An 11,998-nucleotide genomic window follows, 5' to 3' on the forward strand; every position below is an offset into this window, starting at 1 on the left:
AATAGAGCTGCAATGAACATTGTGGTACATGACTCTTTTTGAATTATGGTTTTCTCAGGGTATATGCCCAGTAGTGGGATTGCTGGGTGGTATGGTAGTTCTATTTTTAGTTTCTTGATGAACCTCCATAATGTTCTCCATAGTGGCTGTATCAATTTACATTCGCATCAACAGTGCAAGAGGGTTCCCTTTTCTCCACACCCTCTCCAGCATTTATTGTTTGTAGATTTTTTGAATATGGCCATTCTGACCGGTGTGAGGTGGTACCTCATTGTAGTTTTGATTTGCATTTCTCTAATGATTAGTGATGTGGAGCATCCTTTCATATGTTTGTTGGCAATCTGTATATCTTCTTTGGAGAAATGTCTACTTAGGACTTCTGCCCATTTTTGGATTGGGTTATTATTATTTTTTTTTATATTGAGTGGCATGAGCTGCTTCTATATTTTGGAGATTAATCATTTGTCAGTTGCTATGTTTGCAAATATTTTCTCCTATTCTGAGGGTTGTCTTTCCATCTTGTTTATGGTTTCCTCTGCTTGTGCAAAAGCTTTTGAGTTTCATTAGGTCCCATTTGTTTATTTTTGTTTTTATTTCTATTTCTCTAGGAAGTGACTGAAAAAGGATCTTGCTGTGATTTATATCATGGGGTGTTCTGCCAATGTTTTCCTCTAAGAGTTTTCTAGTGTCTTGTCTTACATTTAGGTCTTTAATCCATTTTGAGTTTATTTTTGTGTATGGTGTTAGGGAGTGTTCTAATTTCATTCTCTTATACATAGCTGTCCAGTTTTCCCAGCACCACTTACTGAAGATGCTGTCTTTTCTCCATTGTATATTCTTGCCTCCTATATCAAAGATAAGGTGACCATATGTGCATGTGTTTATCTCTGGGCTTTCTATCCTGTTCCACTGATCAATACTTCTGTTTTTGTGCCAGTACCATACTGCATTGATTAGCTCTAGTAGTTTTATGGTAGAATCTTTAGGATACTCTATGTATAGTACCATGTCATCCGCAAACAGTGACAGCTTTACTTCTTCTTTTCTGATTTGGAGACCTAGGGACACATACAGAGAGAAAATGAGGGGATGAAAAAAGATATTCCATGCAAATGGAAATCAAAAGCAAGCTGGAGTAGCAATTCTCATATCAAACGAAACTGACTTTAAAATAAAGACTATCACAAGAGACAAAGAAGGACACTACATAATGATCAAGGGACCAATCCAAGAAGAAGATATAACAATTGTAAATATTTATGCATCCAACATAGGAGCACCTCAATACATAAGCCAAACACTAACAGCCATAAAAGGGGAAATCGACAGTAACACAATCATAGTAGGGGACTTTAACACCCCACTTTCACCAATGGACAGATCATCCAAAATGAAAATAAATAAGGAAACACAAGCTTTAAATGATACATTAAACAAGATGGACTTAATTGAAATTTATAGGACATTCCATCCAAAAACAACAGAATACACTTTCTTCTCAAGTCCTCATGGAACATTCTCCAGGATAGATCATACCTTGGGTCACAAATCAAGCCTTGGTAAATATAAGAAAACTGAAATCATATCAAGTATCTTTTCCAACCACAATGCTATAAGACTAGATACCAATTACAGGAAGAAATCTGTAAAAAATACAAACACATGGAGGCTAAACAATGCACTACTAAATAACCAAGAGGTCACTGAAGAAATCAAAGAGGAAATAAAAAAACACCTAGAGACAAATGACAATGAAAACACGAAGACCAAAAACCTATGGGATGCAGCAAAAACCTATGGATTACTTCCCAAGAGGGAAGCAATACATTTGTATAGCAATAAAATCCTACCTCAGGAAACAAGAAACATCTCAAATAAACAGCCTAAACATACATCTAAAGCAATTAGAGAAAGAACAAAAATCCCCAAAGTTAGCAGAAGGAAAGAAATCATAAAGTTCAGATCAGAAATAAATGAAAAGCAAAGATCAATAAAACTAAAACCTGATTCTTTGAGAGGATAAACAAAATTGATAAACCATTAGCCAGACTCATCAAGAAAAAAAGGGAGAAGACTCAGTAGAATTAGAAATGAAAAAGGAGAAGTAACAACTGACACTGCAGAAATACAAAGGATCATGAGAGATTACTACAAGCAACTATATGCCAATCAAAAGGGCAGGCTGGAAGAAATGGACAAATTCTTAGAAAAGCACAGCCTTCAGAGACTGAACCAGGAAGAAATAGAAAATATAAAGAGACAAATCGCAAGCACTGAAATGGAGGCTGTGATTAAAAATCTTCCAACAAACAAAAGTCCAGGACCAGATGGCTTCACAGGTGAATTCTATCAAACATTTAGAGAAGAGCTAACACCCGTCCTTCTCAAACACTACCAAAATATAGCAAAGGGAGAAACACTCCCAAACTCATTCAATGAGGCCACCATCATCCTGATACTAAAACCAGACAAAGATGTCACAAAGAAAGAAAAGTACAGGCCAATATCACAGATAAACATAGATGCAAAAATCCTCAACAAAATACTAGCAAACAGAATCCAACAGCACATTTAAAGGATCATACACCATGATCAAGTGGGGTTTATCCCAGGAATGCAAGGATTCTTCAATATACACAAATCAATGTGATACACAACAAATTGAAGGAGAAAAACCATATGATCATCTTAATAGGTGCAGAAAAAGCTTTTGACATATTTCAACACCCATTTACGATAAAAAAAAAACCTCTAGAAGTAAGCATAGAGGGAACTTACCTCAACATAATGAAGGCCATATATGACAAACCCACAACCATCGTTCTCAATGATGAAAAACTGAAACCATTTCCTCTAAGATCAGGAACATGACAAGGTTGTCCACTCTCACCACTATTATTCAACATAGTTTTGGAAGTTTTAGCCACAGCAATCAGAGAAGAAAAAGAAACAGAATATTTTTAAAAGGGATTTATTAATAGTCTCTCATTTTTTAGAATATCACAGCCTAAATAGGAAAATTGAAGCATTTATTCATATTAAAGTGTAATGTGAAAAGTTTTACTTTAAATAATGCATTTCTAAAACTGGATTTTACTCTATTGGTGGTATTTACTAAAGTCCTTGTATGTCAGCCTTTTCTTAAATAGTAGGCTTTAGAAGCAATTTTCTGTAAAGATTTCATTATTTATGATTTTCCAAATGAAGAATGGTGCTGAATACTTTAATTCATATATAAACATCATAATGTGCCTATTTGTTTAAAAGACCAGTTACTTGTTTATACGTTTTTTCTCTACTAACATAGACTGTCAAGACACAGTTGAGTTAAAGAACAAAGAGTGGAGGACATAGAGCTTCACTTAAAGTGCTTTAATTAGCCATGCAATGCTCTCTAGGGTCAATTAATTTAGAAAGGTGCCTAAATTGAGGAAGGTGCATTAGCATTCCTAGCTATAAATTCAACAATACAGTACATCTTTGCCCATTTTTAAAATGTGCATAATAGACTATTTCTAGAACATTGCTTTTACTCTGCTCAACTAAGATGCTATCTTCTTTGGTCACACACACGTGTGTGTGTCACACACCATTATAGGGTTTTTTAACCCTATAAGTATCATGTAGCTATAGAATTTGATGGGTGATAAACAACTGCATAACAGTAAGGGAATTTAAAGTCTTCAAGCATGTTTTTTTTTCAAATAAAACAATGGATAAGTTTTGCTCTGTTATAGAATTGAGTATATTGTTTCATATTATATCTGAAATATTATGGCATTATAAGATTTTTTAATCACACTACCCCTGGTTTTTAGAGTTATGATTCATTAACAAATCATTTTATCTGCAAATATGCAGCCTTAGTATCAGCAATAACAACACTTTTATTAAATTTTGTTTTATTTTGATTTCTAAATTGTTAGTCAAAATGTTTTAATTTTTCCCTTAGCCACATATATTGATTTTTAATTCTTGTTTTTAGTTTTCTGAATTTAATAATATTTTCTTTCATTTTAATATTAAACAAAAAATGCAACAAATACTTTCTCATAATAACTAAACTGACAAATTAGTTGAGCCTGTGTGTGTGAACATTCACATTTTTCTCTTGTATTTGCTGGCTTAGGGGAGAATGGAATGAATTATCTCTAAAGATGCAGACAAGATCTATTTGATACATTTTTACTTAGTAGACTCTCTCATAGGAAAATACCAGTAATATTCAATGAAATCAGAATTCTTTGTGGTAAGAAGATAACACTGTCTATTTTTATGAGTTTAAGAGAAGAATGCCTGTAGAACATTTTCCAGAATAATTTAAATAATTATTTTACTCCTGTTATATGTGGAATTGTGTACCCCTCCCTCAAATTCATATTTTTAAAACCTAACTTCCGGGCTTCCCTGATGGTGCAGAGGTTGAGAGTCTGCCTGCCAATGCAGGGGACAAGGGTGCATGCCCCGGTATGGGAAGATCCCACATGCCATGGAGTGGCTGGGCCCGTGAGCCATGGCTCCAGAGCCTGCACTCTGCAATGAGAGAGGCCACAACAGTGAGAGGCCTGTGTACCGCAAAAAAAAAAAAAAAAAAAAAAATCCTAACTCCCAGTACCTCAAAATGTGACCTTATTTGGAAGTATGATCTTTAGGTTAAAATGATGTCATTAAGATGAGCCCTAATCCAATATGACAGGTGCATTTATAGAAAGGGGAAATTTAGAGACATGCACACACATGAGGAGTTTGCCATCTGAAGAGACACAAAGAGAAGATGACCATCTACAAGCCAAGGAGAGAGGCCTGGAGCAGATCCTTCCCCCACAGCCCTCAGAAAGAACAAATCTTGCTGACTTCTTGCCTCCAGAACAGTGTGAGACAATTTCTGCTGCTTAAGCAATCCAGTCTGTGGTAGTTTGTTATGGCAGCTCTAGGAAACAAATACCACCTCTACAATACATATATGTTTTAAAAAATGAAAGTGATTGCTTTGAGGGAGTGGTAATGAACAAAATCATCCTTCCATATCCTATCTGGACTTTGGGTCCAAAAGGCTAGCAAAACTCATTTGAGAAGTTTTATGTAACAATATTTTCTTTTAAAATCGCATGAAATAGATCACTTTGAAAATGTAAATCAGGAGCATAATTTTCAAAATTAATTTTTAAATCAATTATTATATTTCTTTTAGAAACCAAACAGTTGAAGAGTGGAAATACATGCTTGCTTTCTCTAGATTCTCAGAAGGATCATTTCAGAAGGCATATGGTGAGTTAGCCTGACCCATGTATGTCAGCTATTTATTTTCACAACTTGTAGAGAAAGCAGGGCTATTTTAGTAGCAGAAGTTACCAGAAAGTTATTTCCATAACCTTTTCCCCAGCATTATGCATGCTAGAATTAATTAAGAAATCCTACTTTAATCAGATATTTGACACCAGTAAAATGAAACCCATGATATAAAATATTTAATGTTAAGAATAAAATTAAAAAATTAAAAAAAGAATAAAATATGCATTGATAATTTTGTATTGTTCAGTGTAAAATTAGACAAATTTTATTTTTATCAATGCTTTTCTTAGGTTAATGCAAAACTCCATCCCATTATATACAGTCAATATATTTCACATTTGATATTACTTGGGAAATGCCAGTAGAGATGAAGAGTAAAAATTTAGTTGAGCATTTAATAGTCTGTGGTGACTTATCGATAAATATTACATCTGTCCTGGTATTTTCTCCAGTTAACCTTTTAGGGCTGACTGTGGGAATGGAGAGACAGCAGTATTTGAGAATGACTGGCTCTCATGCACCTGTTTCTTATCTATGGCAAGTAACAAATATGTCAGTTACTTTCCAAATTAAAGAGACAAACTGTGACCCAGACTAAATTGGGAGCATGTTCAAAGTATCAGATTCAGTGAATCTAGTACTTTTGTGTCCCTTTATGAAACATTTTAAGACTCATGCTTAAATCATCTATATTTAAAACACCAATTTAAAGTTATTTATTGTGAAGCTTATACTCTACTAAACTTTTAAAATTATTCATTTATGGCAGAAGTCAAGATGGCAAAGTAAGAGGATGTAGAGCTCACCTTTCCCAATGAATATATCAAAAATACATCTACATATGGAAAAATTCTCACTGAAAGCTAACTGGAAACTGGCAAAAGACTCCTGTACAACCAAGGCTGTAAGAAAGATGCACACATAATCAGGTAGGAAGGGAAGAAAAGCAATCAGGTCAGGACCTGTGCCCCAGTGAGGGGACTCAGAGGAAAATGTAGATTTCACACTTGCCCTGGGGAGTGAGCAGATGGAGCCACAGACCAGTTGTCCTAATCCTGGGGTCCTCCACAGGGGAGACAAACCCCTTGGTTTGTTGGAGAACCACTGGGACAGATAGAAAGGCTAGACAGGCCTAGACTCCATTCGTGAGGAGCATGTGCAGGCTGGTAAACCTCCAGGACAGGGCAGAGAAACATCTGCCCTAGTGGCTGCTGAGTTGCCCATGATTACCTTGCCAAATACCCCAGTCCAAGCCAAGTGAACACTCTGGCCCTGCTCACTCCATGCCACAGCACAGCACTGGATTGGGTGCAGCCACGGCAAAGACTTGACCTTGGGATTCAAGAGGCAGCCTGGTCCCAGGGCAAAGTCTGAGTAGGGTGGTGGTGGCCACTGTTGGTGCTTACTCAAGTGGCACCCCAAAGCAGCCCAATTTCTGATGGTAGCCTTTCTGCCACAGCTCACAACTCCCATACACACAGAAGCAACACACAGGCCCTGACTTCCCAGGGGAGTGGTGCCACAAGAAGGTGGGGGACAGTGAGCAGCTGTGAGAGACAAAGTCTCTTGCCCCCGAGGCAGTGGGGAGAGGTCTGACCTGGCAGCTGCCACCCCAGCTTGCTGTGACTGCCTTGTTGTGCGCTGCAGCCTAGGGTGACCTAGCCCAAGCCCTGCTCAAACCACGCCACAGAGTGGCAGTGGATCCAGGGCAGTTGCAACTGGAGCAAAGACTTGATGGTGGATTGCATCCGAGCAGAGCTGCAGATGACTGCACAGGCAACACATCAGACCTCTGTATATGCACAGACCCCACTTACTTCAGCACTCCCCTCCTTTGGGACAAAGGTCCTAGTGTGGGGAGAGGACAAAACACCCATTTAAAGGAAAAAGAGCCAGCCCAAGCCCAACTATCAGGGCTTCTACTCCAGCAGCTTAGGATCAGACCCTGCCCCTGACAGGTCTAGGAGGGCTACTGAGAAGAGAGGAACTCTCACCTAAAATCTGGTCCAGCTTTAGCTCCTCTATCTCCAGCCACATCCACTACAAAGGTGATAGCTGCCAGCACACCCTGAGGAAAGACGTGACTTGTGTCCACATCAAATCCAGCCCTATTACCAAAAGCATTGGGCATGTACAATCTGCACAGGGATGCTCCCACATAAGAACACCTCTTCAAGACCACAGTAGGTAACCGTTCCACCTAAATGCATAGAGGAAGAGAAAGTTAAGTAAAAGGAAAAGGAACTACTCTCAATTGAAAGAACAAAAGAAAACTCCTGAAAAGATAAATAATGAGATAGTGATAAAAACTTTAGCCAGATAAAGAATTCAAAACATTGGTAATAAAACTGTTAACAGAATTAGGAAAAAGAATTGACTAGACAATGAACATGTTAACAAGGAACTAGAAAATATAAAAAATACCTAATCAAAAATAAATAATTCAATAGCTGAAATTTAAAAAAAAATCACTAGAAGGAATGAATAGCAAACTAAGTGATACAGAAGAATACATAAGTGATCTGGAAGACAGAATAATAGACAACACCCCATCAGCAGAACTGACAGAAAAAAAAAATTAAATGAAAACAACCCAAGAGATCTCTGAAATAACATTGTGTTCCAAAATTTGCATTATAGGAGCTCCAGAAGGAGAAGAGAAAGTGAAGGGCATTCAATGTGTATTTGAAGAAATTACGGCTGAAAACTTCCCTAACCTGAAGAAGGAAACAGATATCCAGATACAGGAAGCACAGAGGGTTCCAAACAAGATGAACCCCAAACAGACCCACACCAAGGTATATCATCATTAAAATGGAAAAGGTTAAAGAGATAATTCTAAAAGGATCAAGAGAAAAACAAAGAGTCATATACATGGAAATCCCCTTAAGGCTATCAGCTGATTTCTCTGCAGAAACTTTTCAGGCCAAAAAGGAATCACATGATATATTCAAAGTGCTGAAAAGAAAAACCCAGCAACCTAGGATACTCTACCCAGCAAGATTATAATTTAGAATGGAAGGGGAGATAAATAATTTCCCAGAGAAGCAAAAACTAAAAGAATTAAGCAATACTAAACCTATCCTAAAAGAAATGTTGATGGATCTTCTCTAAATGAAAAAAGTAAGAATATAGGAAAGGGAAAATCCCACTGAGGAAAGCAAATATACATTAGGGATGGAATATCACTTAAATTAGCCAGTACATAGGTAAATGACAAAAAAATGTAAAAGCAACTATAAATACAATAAATAGTTAAGGGATAAGCATGAAGATGTAAAATATGACATCAAAAACACAAAATGTGGGAGATGGGAGTAAAAATATAGATCTTTTAGAATGTGTTTGAACTGAAATGACTATCAGTTTAAAACAAGTAGATATAATTATGGGTCAACATACATGAACCCCATGATAATCACAAATCAAAAACTTACAATAGGTACACAAAAACTAAAAGAAAGGAACATGAGCATAGTATTAAAGAAAATAATCAAACCATAAAGAAAGAAACAAAGAGAAAATGAACAGAAGAACTACAAAACAACCAGAAAATAAGTAATAAAATGGCAATAAATATATACCTACAAATAATTACTTTCAATGTCAATGGAGTAAATGCTCCTGTGAAAAGACATAGGGAGGCTGATTGGATACAAAAAACAAGACCCTGTAATATGCTGTCTACAAGAGACTCAATTCAAGCTGAAGACACACATAGTCTAAAAGCAAGTGGATAGAAAAAAATATTTCATGAAAATGGAAATGACAAGAAAGCAAGGTTAGCAATACTCATATCAGACAAAACAGACTTTAAAATAAAGACTACAATGAAAGACAAAGAGGGCCATTATATAATGATAAAGACATCAATATGAGGAGAGGATACTATACTCATTAACATATATGCATCTAACATAGGAGTACCTAAATATATAAAGCAAATACTAAGAGGCATAAAGAGAGAAATCGACAATAATATAAGGAGACTTTAACACCTCACTGACATCAATGGCCAGATCATCCAGACAGAAAATCAATAAAGCATCAATGGTCTTAAATGATATGATAGATACCTATAAGACATTACATCCCAAAACAGAAGAATACACATTCTCCTCAAGTGCACATGAAGCATTATCCAGGATACATCACAAGCTAGGGCACAAAAGCAGTCTCAAGAAATTTAAGAGGATCGAAATTATATCAAGCATTTTTTTGAACCACAACAGTATGAAAATAGAAATCAACTACAGAAAGACAAATGGGAAAAGAACAAACACGTAGGTACTAAACAACTGTCTACTAAAAAAATTAATGGGTCAATGGAGAAATCAAAGAGGAAATTGGAAAATACCTTGTGATAATAAAAATGGAAACAACTCTTGAAAATCTATGGGATGTAGCAAGAGCAGTTCTGAGAGGGAAGTAATGATACAGGCCTTCCTCAAAAAACAAGAAAAATATCAAATACACAACCTAACCTATAACCTGAAATAATTAGAGAAAGAACAACACATAAAAACCAAAGTCAGCAGAAGGAAGAAAATAATAAAGATCAGAGAGGAAATAAATAAAATACAAATCAAAAAAACACTAGAAAAGATAAATGAAACCAAGAGCTGCTTTTTAAAAGAGATGAACAAAACTGATAAACTTTTATTTAGTCAGGCTTACCAAGAAGAAAAGAGTGGACCCATAATACTCCTAGAAGTGAACACAGGTGGAATACTCTGACATAAATCTTAACAATATTTTTTGGATCAGTCTTGTAAAGCAAGAGAAATAAAAGTAAAATTAAAAATGGGACCTAATTAAACTTAAAAGCTTCTGCACAGCAAAAGAAACCACCAATGACATTCAAACATGACCTGTGGAATGGGAGAAGATATTTGCAAATGATATGACCAACAAGAAGTTAATATCCGAAATATATAAATAATTCATACTATTCAATATCAAAAAAAACCACAACCCAATCAAGAAATGGGCAGAAGATCGCAATAGACATTTTTTCCAAGAAGACATAAAATAGCTAACAGGCCCATGAAGAGTTGCTCATCACTAATTATTAGAGAAATGAAAATCAAAACAGCAATGAGATATGCACTTACACTGAACAGAATGGCTATCATTAAAAAGTCTACAAATAACAAATGTTGAAGAGGATGCAGAGAAAAGTACACTGTTGTTGTACACTGTTGTTGGGAATGTAAATTGATGCAGCCACTGTGGAAAACAGTACAGAGTTTCCACAGAAAACAGAAAATAGAACCACAATATGATCCAGCAATTCCACTCATTGGTTTATATCTGGAAAAAATGAAAACAGTAATCTGAAAAGACAGATGCAGCACAATGTTCATAACAGCAGTATTTACAATAGTCAAAATATGGAAGCAACCCAAATGCCCATCAACAGATGAATGGATAAAGAAGTAGTGGTATAAATATATACAATGGAATATTGCTCAGCCATAAAAAGAATGAAATTCTGCCATTTGCAGCAACATGGATGCACCTAGAGAATATTATGCTTAGTAAAATAAGTCAGACAGAGATAAATACTGTATGATATCACTTTTTTGGAATCTAAAAAATAATACAAATGAATGTATATGCAAAACAGATATAGACCCACAGACATGAAAACAAACTAGTGGTTACCAAAGGGGAGACGGAAGGTAGAAGGGGAATTTTAGGAGTATGGGATTAAGAGATGCAAACTACTACATATAAAACAGATAAGCAACAAGGATATATTATATAGCACAGGGGATTACAGCATTATTTTTTAATAACTTTTAATGGAGTATAATCTGTAAACATACTGAATCATGATGCTGTATACCTGAAACTAATATAATATTGTAAATCAACTATACTTCAATTTAAAAAAATTCATACGTTCATTTTTTAAATATTAAATTTAAATGATTTAGGAGAAGTCAGGTCACAGACAAAACATGACAAAAATACAGGTAAAAACAAAAATGTACTTACATTTAATATTGAAAAATTTCATATAAAGTCTGATATTAATTCCTTGCTTTCCTCTGTAAAAGCTATTGTGATTCAAATGATTTAAGTATGATGGGTCTTGATTTTTCTAAATTTTAAATTCATAGAATTCTGCCTTATATTTTATATAATCAACTCTTCAAAAATATTTATATGCCTGAGATTTAATTTTGATAAATCAAAATAAATGTTTTTCATTGTTTTTGATGCTTTATTTACCTGCCCTAAACTTCATTCATCTAACTCTTTTTTTTTTTTTTTTTTTTTTTTTTTTTTTGCTGTACGCGGGCCTCTCACTGCTGCGGCCTCTCCCGTTGCGGAGCACAGGCTCCGGACACACAGGCTCCGCGGCCATGGCTCGCGGGCCCAGCCGCTCCGCGGCATGTGGGATCTTCCGGGATCGGGGCACGAACCCGTGTCCCCTGCATCGGCAGGCGGACTCTCAACCACTGCGCCACCAGGGAAGCCCCTCATCTAACTCTTGACAATACATTTTATCTATATTTTATCAAGCAGTGCTTCTAATAATGTGTTTTCTAGAAAGAAAGATTTTATTTCTTTATTTTTTTAGAATGTGTTTGAGTCTATATGACTATCAGTCTAAAGCAAGTAGATATAGGAAGGGGTTAACATACTAAAAAAACAGGGTAACCACAAATCAAAACATACAGTAGACTCACAAAAA

This window comes from Mesoplodon densirostris, chromosome 2 (genome assembly GCF_025265405.1).
Source record: "Mesoplodon densirostris isolate mMesDen1 chromosome 2, mMesDen1 primary haplotype, whole genome shotgun sequence".
Taxonomy (NCBI): Eukaryota; Metazoa; Chordata; class Mammalia; order Artiodactyla; family Ziphiidae; genus Mesoplodon; species Mesoplodon densirostris.